Here is a 13,362-nt window from a genome sequence, read left to right as displayed (position 1 = left end):
CTAGGTGCCCATCAGCAGATGAGCGGATTAGAAAACGATGGTACATCTATACAACGAAATACTACGCTACAGTAAAAAAGGAGTTCTTACCATTTGCAACAGCATGGTCCATACCTGGAAAGCATTATGCTGAGTGAAATAAGCCAGGCACAGAAAGATAAATATCACATGATCTCACTCATTTGTGGAATATAGTGAACAACATAAACTGATTGTGAAAGAAAAAAAAGCCACATGCTAACCTGACAAGCTCAGGGAAGGCCTGCGTGGCAGTCTTGCAAACCCAGAGACCTAAGATAACCACAAAAGATGGTTTGAAAATTAAATATCTAACAGGTTATAGTAGGTAGTCATGTCCCAGATATTCTCCCAGACAAAAATCAACTTTGATCTTTTTACTGAGCCCGTTTGCCTTTTTGCCTCTAAGATAACATATCTGTGAGATGTCTGGGTAACTTGTAACTTCCCTTTTCCGGAGCCCCTGGAAACAACCAAATGTGGTGGGTGCCAGGACAGATGCCTCAAATTCCTTTGTTATCATGTTAATTGTTCCTGCACTCACCTGAGTACACCTCCATCATTTTACTTTTTATCCAATCCCAGGACTTTCCCACCCTTTGCTTTCTCCCGCCTCCTTAATCCATCACCAATGAATTTCATGAAACCCACCTATGTCCCTCCTTTGATTTCGGTGTATAAATAGAGAAATGTAACCCGCCATTCTTCGGAGCATTATCTCAATCCCTTGAGGTTCTGCTTCCCGGCAATTGTCGACAGTTTGGGCTCAAATAAACTCTTTAAAAAATTTCTTTACAGGTTTCAATGGTTTTTTCGTTAACATGATGAACAAAAGTAGATATAGAGGCAAATAAGCATTGAACAAACCGTCAAACTACAGCGGGAAGGCTGGGGAGGTTTGAGGGGGAGGGGAGATCAACCAAAGGACTTGTATGCAGGCATATAAACCTAACCAATGGCTGTAAGACGCTGGGGAAGAGGGAGGACATGTGTTGGGGGGTAGGGGATACCGGGAAAGGTCAATGGGGGGAAAAAGGAGACATATGTACTACTTTAAACAATAAAATAAAAATAAAGTAAATCCGTCTCTGGGTAATACACAGCCACAGCCATTAGCATATTTTTGTCTTGTGACAATCAGAATTAAATTTGTGGTTATATTTCTGTATGTGTTACGAAGCGAGTCCCCAAGAGATGAACCACCGGAGCCAATTTGATTAAGCATGCAAGAATTTATTACAGATTCGAATCTGGGCTCAAACCTTGGCTGACGGAGCAGCCGGCAAACACCCAGGTGAGAGCCCCGATGGAGGGGCAGTCTCTCCAGAGCGCTCACACAAAAACACAGACAAACACACACCTACCGCGGCCAGTCAGGCTCTCCAGATTGGGTCCCTCATGGTCCTGGCTGGGGATCCCAGACGAATTCGTGATCCCCAAGGACCACAAAAGAGCCTTCTCCATGCTAGCATAGGCTGTCCCACTCATCCAGTCCAGGGGTTTTACTCAGGTCGGTGGTGATGTCACTGCCTCGGCTAACCCTGATTGGCCCCTCAGGACAAAGAACTGGCCATCCATATCTGTTCCTAAATCCTAAAGACTAAATTCTAAAGCACATGTGTCAAACACAAGGCCCGAGGGCCAAATCGGTCCCGCCAGGCCTTGCAATGTGGCCCGCACAGCGCTGTCATCACTGCACTCCGCTGCATTTCCATCACAATGACAGTTTATGACTGTTCAGTAAACCATTCGGCCCGCAATTTAGGCTGGATTTTAGATTTTGGCCCCTTCTCTGATTGAGTTCAACACCCCTATTCTAAAGACTGGGGACAGCGTGCAGGGTCGGTTCCCAGTCACACCCTGCTGAACATTGGAATGTGGCCCTATCTTGCCCATAATACAAAAGCAGAACTAAAGGTTATCTAGTTTCTACCCCAGAAGCTACTGAGTCAGTGGGAGTCAATCTCCTGTAACTACCCTATTGTTTAAGCAAGTAATCGAAGGTCGAAGTCAGATAGCAAGGTTAAAATTCAAACAGCAGTTTTTACCCAAGTATGATTGCTACCATATTTCAGTATGTTTATATTTACAGAGTGGGACAAAAGTAGGGTTATAGTTGTAAGAACATGAACCATAGTAAAAATAATTGGGCATTAAGAATTCTGTCAAAATTAAACAAGCAAAAAAGGAATAAATTGGAGTTTATTTTAAAACTTTATATCTATAGCAATAACAATCAGACACAATACTGGTAAACTCTGGTTCATATAATAATTTATTCAAATAAACATAACTTTTTTTTTTCTAAATTCATCAACCATAAGACTTTTTTTAAAGGGCAGGAGTGAAAAAAATATTTCAGCCCTGAGCCCTGGGCGTGCCTGAGCGGTCCTCTCCACTATCTCATCATTTAGAGTAGGGGTGTCGAACTCAATCAGAGAAGGGGCCAAAATCTAAAATCCAGCCTAAATCGTGGGCCGAATGGTTACTGAACAGTCATAAACTGTCATTGTGATGGAAACGCAGCGGAGTGCAGTGATGACAACGCGGTGTGGGCCACATTGCAAGGCCTGGCGGGACGGATTTGGCCCGTGGGCCTTGTGTTTGACACATGTGATTTAGAGGCACACGGAGGGACGGAGGGAGGAGGGACGAGGGCTGCACCACCAGCTGGTGTGGCGCAGAGACACTCCCCAAGATGACGCCAGAGTGGGGACTGGCCCCGGCAGTGGAGGGGGACAAGCACTGTCCACATCCCTCCCGCTGTGCATCTCCCAGTGGCCAAGTGGGAGCATGACTTTGGGGGGAGGGGGGAAGGGGGCTGCCCAAGGTCACAGCTGCACCCCTCCTGCCCTCAGCACCCTCCTGCCCTCAGCACCTCCCTCCTCAGCACTCTCCTGCCCTCAGCACCCTCCTGCCCTCAGCACCCTCCTGCTCTCAGCACCTCCCTCCTCAGCACCCTCCTGCCCTCAGCCCCCTCCTGCCCTCAGCACCCTCCTGCTCTCAGCACCCTCCTGCCCTCAGCACCCTCCTGCTCTCAGCACCTCCCTCCTTAGCACCCTCCTGCCCTCAGCACCCTCCTGCTCTCAGCACCTCCCTCCTCAGCACCCTCCTGCCCTCAGCCCCTTCCTGCCCTCAGCACCCTCCTGCTCTCAGCACCCTCCTGCCCTCAGCACCCTCCTGCTCTCAGCACCTCCCTCCTCAGCACCCTCCTGCCCTCAGCCCCCTCCTGCCCTCAGCACCCTCCTGCCCTCAGCACCCTCCTGCCCTCAGCTCCTCCCTGCCTGCCCTCAGCTCCTCCCTCCTCAGCTCCTCCCTGCCCTCAGCCCCCATCCTGCCCTCAGCACCCTCCTGCTCTCAGCACTCTCCTGCCCTCAGCTCCCTCCTGCCCTCAGCACCTCCCTCCTCAGCACTCTCCTGCCCTCAGCCCCCTCCTGCTCTCAGCACCCTCCTGCCCTCAGCACCCTCCTGCTCCCATGCCCAGGCTTTCCGTGCTTCTCTGTTAAAAGGCAGCAGCAAGGGAACATCACCATGGTTGGCAGGAGAGCAATGAGCAAAGACTCTTTCCCCTTTTCAAACTGGAGATATTTAGGTCAGTTCTAAATCCATACCAAGGCAGCCAGTGCCCAGGAGATACCACCTGTGGTCCATTGTTATGCAGCCTCCAGGCAAAGTCTCCCTCCTTTCAGTCCTCAGGTTTCAAATCAAGCAGGTGCCCTAAGAGCACACCGAGGAACACCAGCCAAGTCACCAGTGTTGGCACCTTCCCTAGGACACCCAGCAACCGGGCTTCGGTTTAAGAAATCATTAGATACTAGAGGCCCGGTGCATGAATTGGTGCACCAGTGGGGTCCCTCAGCCCAGCCTGCAGGATGGGGCTGAAAGCAGCTCTCCAACATCTCCTGTGGGGTCCCGGATTGTGAGAGGGTGCAGGTCAGGCTGAGGGACCCCACCAGTGCACGATCCGAACCTGGGAGGGATGCAGGACGGCTCCAGAGTGTGTCCAGCTCATCTCACTCAGTCCTGATTGGCCAGACCCCAGCAGCAAGCTAACCTACCAGTCAGAGTGTCTGCCCCCTGGTAGTCAGTGCACATAGTAGTGAACAGTTGAGCAGTTTTACCATATCTTATCTAATAAAGAGAGAATATGTTAATTGACTGCCATACCCTCAAAGATGGCAGTGCCTTCAACCCCACCGGCACACCTGCCTCTGGAGTTCCCTAGTCCCCTCAGCCCCCTAGCTGCCCAGAGCCGGCCTGAGGCACAGACCAGCCTCAGATGGTAGCTGCCCAGTGACCCAGGGTCACCTGAGGCTCAGATAACCAGGGCCTGCTGAGGCTTGCGCTGCCAGCAGTGGCAGCAGCAGAGGTGTGATGGGACATCGCCTTCCCCTGATCGCTGGGTTGCCTCCCGCCCCTGAGGGGCTCCCAGACTGTGAGAGGGGGAAGGTCAGGCTGAGGGACCCCCCTTCCAGTGCATAAATTTTCATGCACCAGGCCTCTAGTCATTAGCATATTATGCTTTGATTGGTTGAACGGAGACTGGACACTTAGCATATTAGGCTTTTATTATAGAGGCCCAGTGCATGTAATTCATGCACAGTTGGTGGGATTGTCTCTCAGCCTGCACCTTCTCCAATATGAGACCCCTCAGGGAATGTCCAGCTGCTGGTTTAAACTGGCAGTCAGACATCCCTCTCACAATCCAGGACTCCTAACCACTTGCCTGCCTACCTGCCTGATTGACGCTTAACTGCTTCCCTGCTGACCTGATCTCCCTCAACTGCCCTTCCCTAATGACCTGATCACCCACAACTGCTCTCCCCTGCAGACCATCTTGTGACAGCCATCTTGTGGCAGCCATCTTGGGATGATGTCACGTGAGGGCATCGCACCACCTAGGCTTTTATTATATAGGATGTTAAATTTACCTTCATTTTAGTGGTGGCTTTTTTTTTATTTCTAAGCGCTTTACACTTTTTCAAAATTATAAGTCCTATAGAAAAAACAGACGATTTTAAAGACTGAGATTAACTCAGCTTCTTCCACAATGAACTGAGCTAACTGAGAAAGCACGCTCACTACCGCCTGGTGGGGGCCAGCAGAGGAGGCGCAGAGCGAGAAACGATTTGTGTCTGAGTCTGGAAACGTGCAGGCAGCGCTGCAGTTTGTAGTCTGTGGTCAGACACTTATATCCCTGTCTGACCTGGACCAGTGCCACTGGAGTTTACTGAGCTTCATCTCCAGAGTGACCCCAGAAGATTCTCCTTCCTGCAGGTGGTCAGGGCCATTTCTGGCCCTTTGTCTCCTGTGGAAGTCTCACAGGGTGGTCAGTGCGCATACACTCTGACTTGGAATGCATTTAATCTACACATCAATTTGGGAAGAACGCACTTCTTTTTAAAAATATTTTATGCACTGGAAGGGGTCCTGGGACTGATTTCAGATAGAAATATCAATGATGAGAGAGAATCACTGATTGGATGCCTCCTGCACAAACCCCACTGGGGACCAACCCCACAACCCAGGCCTGTACCCTGACTGGGAATCACTGATTGGATGCCTCCTGCACAAACCCCACTGGGGACCAACCCCACAACCCAGGCCTGTACCCTGACTGGCAACCAGCCGGGGGAGGCCCCTGCCACCAGCCAGCGAGAAACTGAGACCTCAGTGCGACGCCGACGAGGACAGAAACCTGCCAACCACACGCCAGTGAACTTGCAGTTGACCTTCTGGTTCATAGGTCAATGCCCAATCCCTGAGCCTTGCCAACCGGGCAAGAATTCACTTCTTTACAACGCAGATAACAGCTGCTTCTGAACCATGAGCATATCTTATCACTCCAATTATATCAGTCCTTGGGAATTTCAACAATTTGGTATTTTCCAGAGTGTAAGTCTTGTGGGTTTCATTAACTTGGTTCCTACAGTAGTTGTTTGATTTCTTTGCCTCTGTCAGTAGTACTGCATTTTTATTTTATTTTCTTAAAATTTAATTGCCTGGAATGAAAATTCATTTGCTTTTTTAAGCTTCTGAACAAACTTTCAAAATAAACTTTGATCCCTAGGGCTCACTTGAAGTATTTAAATACACAGCCATGCCATCGTGGCCACTTGGTTTCCTTATCTTCTGCAGGTAAAAATAGCCCACTTTCCCTCAGCTGACCTTGACTCATAGCCTCGCTCCTTTGGAAATTATTAATATCGATGCTTTGACTCATCCCAGTGCTACCCACGTCAGACCTCAGTTTGGATTCCAGCTCCTAAACTAATGCTCTGTTTCGCTCGAAAATGTCCCTAAACTACGAGTGGCTCCTCACCCATGAAGGGCACGTGGTAAGGCACCTCTAGATGGCCCTAGAGCTCCCGTGGTCTGTGTGCATTTTGTTAGTTTTCACCTGAGAATGTTATTCATTGATTTTTAGAGAGAGTGGAAGGGAGGGACAGACAGAGAGAAACATGGATGTGGGAGAGACACTGATTGGTTGCCTCCTGCACATGCTCCAACTGGGGCCAGGGATCGAGCCTGCAACTGAGGTATGAAGAACACGACCCTTCAGTCCGTGGGCTGACGCTCTAGCCTCTGAGAAAAACTGGCGAGGGCCCACCTTCGAGTGAGGGCTGGGTCTGAGACCCCCTCTAACGCTTAGAACATGGCAGAAACGACGGTGCCGGCGGTGTGTTCAAGGTTCCATGACAGGAGACTGGCTTCCATCTCAACACCCTGCCGTGCTCACCTGCTCTCTCATGTGATGGAAGCCCCGCTGGGCTGCGAGCTGCCCTATGGACAGGCTCACCTGGCAACCAGCCGGGGGAGGCCCCTGCCACCAGCCAGCGAGAAACTGAGACCTCAGTGCGACGCCGACGAGGACAGAAACCTGCCAACCACACGCCAGTGAACTTGCAGTTGCATCTTCCCCAGTCAGCCCTGCAGATGGGATCGCAGCCCCGGCTCCAGTGTGTCAGTCACGTTAGAGACTCTGTGGCAGAAGCACCCAGCGAAGCCACCCAGGATGCCCGGCCCACAGAAAGGAGATGATAAAAGTCGCCATGGGATTTGGGGGTTGTTTGTTACTCAGCAACAGCTCACCAACACAGAGGTAATTCACGGAGTCGATGGCCCGTACAGGCACAGCACAGTCTCCCAGGCACAGCACAGTCCCTGCCTCGTGCACAGCCCCGGAGCCATGGGAACCCTTCCGTTTGTTCTGACTGACCAATACCCAGAGACAAGAATGCAGGGCTAGAACTCCACCACGGCCTGTGGGTGCCCACGTTCCCGTCAGCAGGAGCCCCGCTCCGCCTCACACCCTGCTCTGACCAGCGGAGGCGGCTGCTCGGGTCCCTGGTTGGCTTAGCACCAGATGGCTCCTGGGACTCTGGCTGGAGAGCCGGGCCCGGCACCGGGCCAGCGGAGGCAGTGCTCAGAGGTGGGCCGCTCAGGTCTGAGAAGTGTGCGGTGATTTAAATGCTTTCAGTCAGAAGAGCGCTCCAGCACGACGTCACAACTCCTGTGCACTCCGGACACGCCGGCTTTCCGCCGGGCAGAATGCACACGTGAGGGTCTGCATTTGCTCCCAGCACAGCTGACTCTCAAGCAGCATGATTTGCAGTTTGTCCTGTGACTAAAGCAAGTTTTCATCAAATCTGAATTATATAAGCCACTTTTTCCTTTTTAGCCATTTTAAACCTTTTTTTTTGCATCAATTTACTCTCCAGAAAGATATTTAGGGTTGTTCTTGGTTGTTTTTTTTCCCCTAGAGTCACATTTGTAAATACTAAATCTCACAATAAAATTAATGACTTTCCTTTGCTCAGTTTTCATCGCTGCAGCACTAACTCCACACCGGCGATAAACACCTGTGCCTAGGGTCAGGAGACAATGTGATGGAACGGAAAGGCCTTGGGTCAGGTAAGCTGGGACCCGTGCCTGGTTCCCACCTCCGGCTGCGCAGCCTTCAAGGCAGAGTCCCAGCTTTCAAGTCCGTGCGATGACAGCAGCATCCTCCGTGGGAAGGAAACGCTGTGTCTCCCCAGGGTTTGCCATAAAGTCCTCATTTCTACTGTGACCACCCGAGGCCAGCTCCTGGGGGTGATGGGCCGTCACGGGGGAGCCCTCACAATGGGTGAGAGCCCTGAGAGGAGACAGCAGGGAGGACTATCCCTCTATCTGCTCTTCCCCCGGAACCCAGCTGGGAAGGCAACTGCCTGTGCCCCCGGGGGACCCCCCCCCCCGAACCCATGCGGGCCCCTGGTCCCTGACTTCCGCCAGTCTCTCAGCCCTGACTTCATGTTGTCAAGTGTGCCAATCGCTCCAGGCAGGAATACTCCATTGGGGGTGGGGGTGGGGCTCTCTACCCTCTGCCATCCTCCCTTCTCTCCTCTATGAGGTCTCACCCAGGCTCCTTGGCTGCTCTCCCCGTAGGCTTTCTAGGCGCCTCTCCCTGTTGTTGATCCCAGGGCATCCCTTGCAGCGCACTCAGATTCATTCCGCTCTCTGAAGAGTCATTGGCGGGTAATAGTAAAACAACCACCCACATGGCACGACTGCTCAGAAATGAAGATGCCAACACACACTGAAAAGGATTTTCTCTAGAGCGTGTGCCAGGCAGAGGAGAGCCACGGAGTCTGTGTGTCCACATCCCTCTTCAAAACTTACCAGAGGCCCTGAGCAGGATGACCACAGGCCGACAGGTTTGGCCAGCTTCTAGCCCCTTAGTCAACACCATGCTGCCCAGTCCCAGGGCCCACAAGACTCTTCAGCAACAAAACATTACTGCAACCCACCCACGTATTTCCTTTGGAAGATGACAGCTCCGTCCCATGTCCCCTGCACAGCTGCCACAGTGGAAGCTGAATACTCTGCTGCATGTACAAACTAGTTGCCCTAGCCAGTTTGGCTCAGTGGCTGAGCGTCAGCCTGGGGACTGAAGGGTCCTGGGTTCAATTCAGGACAAGGGCACATGCCTGGATGTGGGCTCGATCCCCAGTGTGGGGCGTGCAGGAGGCAGCCAATCCATGATTCTCATCATTGATGTTTCTCTCTCTCTTTCCCTCTCCCTTCCTCCCTGAAAGCAATAAAAATATATTTTTAAAAAGAAACTTATTGAATACTACTGTTTTGCCTAAAAACAAAACAAAAATGGAATTTAAGTCACACTAATCTAAGTCATAGACAGCATACAGTTTTATCTAATTCATATTAACACAGACTACCTCAATTGTCAAGATTTCATTATTTTGATAGATATTAATTTCCCCAAATATACTTTAACTCTGCCTCTATCTCTGTTTTCACACCTTCCCTTTCTCTCGCCTTGCCTGTGAGCTGACAGCCTAGATGGCTAACCTCCACTTTCCAGGAGGCAGCCACAGGCCTGTGTGGCCCAGATGTCACACCCAAGCTTAAGACCTTCAAGTCCGACAGCCTGGTGTTGCTCCCTGCGCCCCCACAGAGGGCCTCTTGGTTCCTTGAATGGCCACATCCCATCCCCTAGAATGCTGTTTCCCGGCCTCTCTCGCATCTCCTTGACTCCCACTAGCCCTTCAGATCTCAGTTTGCTCCTCTTTTCTCAGGAAAAACCTTTGCCTACTCCAACAAGACAAACAGAGTGCGTTGTCATAGCTCCCTGCAGTCTTCCTTTGTAGGACTGACATTTTTAGCAATAACTGATTTCATGTCCATTTCCCCACCCGACCATATGGAAGAGGGGACACTGTCATGTTCTGTGCATCCTCAAAGTGCCTGGCAATTCACAGAATAAATGCTGCAAAATCAATTGCACGATTCTCCTCGTTTAAGCCGCAGGGGTTCTCTGTTTTGTTTCCTGCCCATGTTGATAACCCACCGGTTTAATTGCCTTCACCTTCAGAAACAACTTTTCACTCTTAATTCTCGGGCACACTTGCTAAATCCACCAAGTAGTTGTGAAAAAGAAGTGTTGCTCATAAAAATGTGACTCATTGAAGCACCCCCCCCCCTCTGCAAGGATGAAAAATGAAAGAGAAGAGCATTGAAAAATCCATGAATTAAGAGGAAAGAATTGTCACAGGAACAGGCCAACCCACATGTAAATGGATATAATATTTTTAAAAAGGCCTTTTAAATAAGTGGGGAAAATATGAACTATACAGTTAATTCATTGACAAAACTAGCCACCTGTTTCAGGGAGAAAATGAAAGTAGACCCTGACTCATGCTGTTCACCAGCCATTTTTTTTTTTTTTAATATATCTGTATTGATTTCAGAGAGGAAGGGAGATGGAGAGAGAGAGAGAGAGAGAAACATCCACGATGAGAGAGAATCATTGATCAGCCACCTCCTGTGTGCCCTCTACTGCAGATCCAGCCCCCAACCAGGGCATGTGCCCTGACTAGGAACATAACCCTTCTGGTTCATAGGTCAATGCTCAAGGACCAGGGTCACTATCCATTGTAGACAGATTAAAACACTAATCATCTAGGAATTTTATCTAATAAAAGAGTAATATGAAAATTGACTGTGCCTCCACTACACCCACAAGCTATGACCACCAGCCAATCAGGAGCAAGTATGCAAATTAACCCAATCAAGATGCCTACGACCACAGAGCGAGCAAGAGGCTTGGGTTTCCCCAGTAATGGAGGAAGCCAAGCTTCCTGCACACCCTGGATGGCCCAGGCCTGTACTCAAGGCTATGAAGTTTCAATTTTAGGAGATATCGAATAAATAAATCCCAACAAAAATGGCTGTGGCCACAAAGCAAGCAGGAGGCTTGGCACTGCTCAAAGCTCCAAAGTTTCAATTATAGAAGATAAATCCCAGCTATCAGGGCCTCTGCTTGGGTCACCAGGGGATGTGGCCAGCCTGCAAACCAACATAGGCTCCTTGCCCAAGCTGACCCATACCCCAAGGAAACCCTCACCCTGATCTGGGACACCTTCAAGGCAAACCAGCTGCCCCCACCTGTGCAACAGGCTTCTATCCTATCTAATAAAAGAGTAGTATGCAAATTGACCATCACTCAAACACACAAGATGGCTGCCCCCATGTGGACACAAGATGGCCAGTTAAGAAGGACCAGACCTGCAAGGGAGGGCAGTTGGGGGTGATCAAGCCTGCAGGGGAGGGCAGTTAGGGGCAATCAGGCTGGCAGGGGAGTGGTTAGGAGGTGATCAGGCTGGTAGGCAGAAGTGGTTAGGAGCAATCAGGAAAGCAGGCAGGTGAGCAGTTGGGAGCCAGCAGTCCTGGATTGTGAGAGGGATGTCCTACTGGGATCAGGCCTAAACAGGCAGTTGGACATCTCTCGAGGGTTCCCAGATTGGAGAGGGTGCAGGCTGGGCTGAGGGACACACCCCCTGTGTACAAATTTCGTGCACTGGGCCTTTAGTAACAATATAAGGAGAAAAAAAATTGAGGATTAGAAAAGGCTCTTAAACCAGATATAACTGACAGCCACGGAGCATGCAGAGAGGATCTGTGGGAGGCAGAAGATGGGTTCGAGCCACGCAGTGTTCCCTCAGGCTGGCTCAGAGAAGACTGCAGTCTGGTCTGAAAGGCAGTGATGAGAAGGGGCAGATGATCCTAGACATCTAGGGGCCCCGGTATGGGTGGGGGACAAGGAGGGTAGTCTAAGGCCTGCGGTGTGCTAGGGCTGGCGGCTCTGGTTTCTGCACAGGTGGTTGGTCTTCCAGTGATAAAGGCAACTCCCAGCCAGGTTAGAATGTGCCTTCTTTAACCGGAATGACACAGTCAGGGTAAAAGAGTATAATAAATATTTCTTATAATTATCGCTGGTCCCAACATCCCTTTTCTGCCCCTGCCTATGTCTGTGTCCAGAAGGATTCCCTATCCACGCATTCAGACTTATGGTTTGGGTATTTCTGGCCCCTCCTATGGGCGTCCCCTTTACACCCCGATGCCTCAGTCTTGGCATAAGCGGCCATGGCTGGCAGTGACTCCATATCAGTGGTTCCGAAAGTCTCCTCCGCTCTGGCTCTATATGCACTAAAATAGAGTCAATACAGCAGACCAAGGACCAGAGCAAACCCAGACTGAGTAGACAGGGCTTGCTTTAAAAAAGTACACATTTGTTGTCTACTAATACATCACTATTAAAACTCAGTTATGTTTCCTTTGTTGTCATAACCATTTACAATTATCAATAATTTAAGGAACTGAGATAAATACTGTGATTATGTAGACCTCATTATGTGAGTATTCAAAAAACAATTTTCTTCCCCAGAGTTATAAAATGTTATAACTTGATTTATTGTTTTAATTTTACTTTTTGTTTCATTTTTAGATTCAGAGAATATGAAATCATTGCATTGTAACTTGGAACCATTTTGCTAAATATTTATGCCATATATTAAACATCTTCAACCTAGACCGAATTGGTAGGGGTTTCTCCCACGTGATGGCCCGGCTATTAATGCTTAGACACCCTGTCTCTTTCCTTTAGATAGTTTTCGGTATCATCTTCTTTCGTACCAGTATAGTATTTACTTTCTAAGGCTGGTAATCAAAATATGAATAAAGTTCAATTATGTTACAGTAAGCGTTAAAAATTGTGAACATTTTGAGACCTCATTATTGGCAGTCTAACACGTCCAAGATGGGGCATTAGGGAACGAGGTGTGACTTGGACAATAGCAGCCCCTCTCCCAGATCCTCCCTCTCAGCTACCTTCCTCTGCCCGCGGTGAAATTCTGAGCCCATGATGCAATGCTAAGGTGAACAAATGAGCGATGGAGTCACAAGGTTTTCCTGTGGCTGCTGCAAAGCAAAAGGCAGTAAAACGAGAGGAGACCACCGCTCACTAGGCCGCAGCTTTTGCTGGATGTCTAGCCAGCCTTCAATGTCGCAGCTTATGAAGGGCACAGGCCCAGAAGGCCGAGGGCTGCCGCAGACATGACTTATCCACTGTTTTCCACGTAGCGCACCATTGTTTTCCTCGCCTTTTACTGTAAACAGCGACACGCACGCTGACAGCCGGGGGTTCACGACCAGCACTCACGCGGGGCACGCGTGTGCCACCCGCGGAGCCCGGAGCGTGCCTGGGAGGCCCACGACCTCGCCTCCCCTCTTAGCAGGGGGCGGGGAGGCGTGTCACGTGTGTGGATGACGTCAGCCTACGGGCACATCACCGCTTCCCCGCCTCGAGGCCCCGCCCTCCCAGCAGCGCGAAAATCTCGCGAGAACCGCCTTCTTCGCGGAACTGACGGAGCGTCCCTCAGGAGCGAAGGTGTGGCCGGGGGCGGTGTTTTGCCTTCATTCCGCTATCGTGACAGCCGAAGGCGACCCTTCTGGGGCTGCCCGAGCGTGAGCACCCCGGCCCGGAGGCGGGACGGTGGAGGCCGG

Source organism: Pipistrellus kuhlii, unplaced genomic scaffold (assembly GCF_014108245.1).
Source record: "Pipistrellus kuhlii isolate mPipKuh1 unplaced genomic scaffold, mPipKuh1.p scaffold_m20_p_21, whole genome shotgun sequence".
Lineage (NCBI taxonomy): Eukaryota > Metazoa > Chordata > Mammalia > Chiroptera > Vespertilionidae > Pipistrellus > Pipistrellus kuhlii.
The sequence above is the reverse complement of the archived record's forward strand: the minus strand, read 5'-3'. Positions refer to the sequence as shown.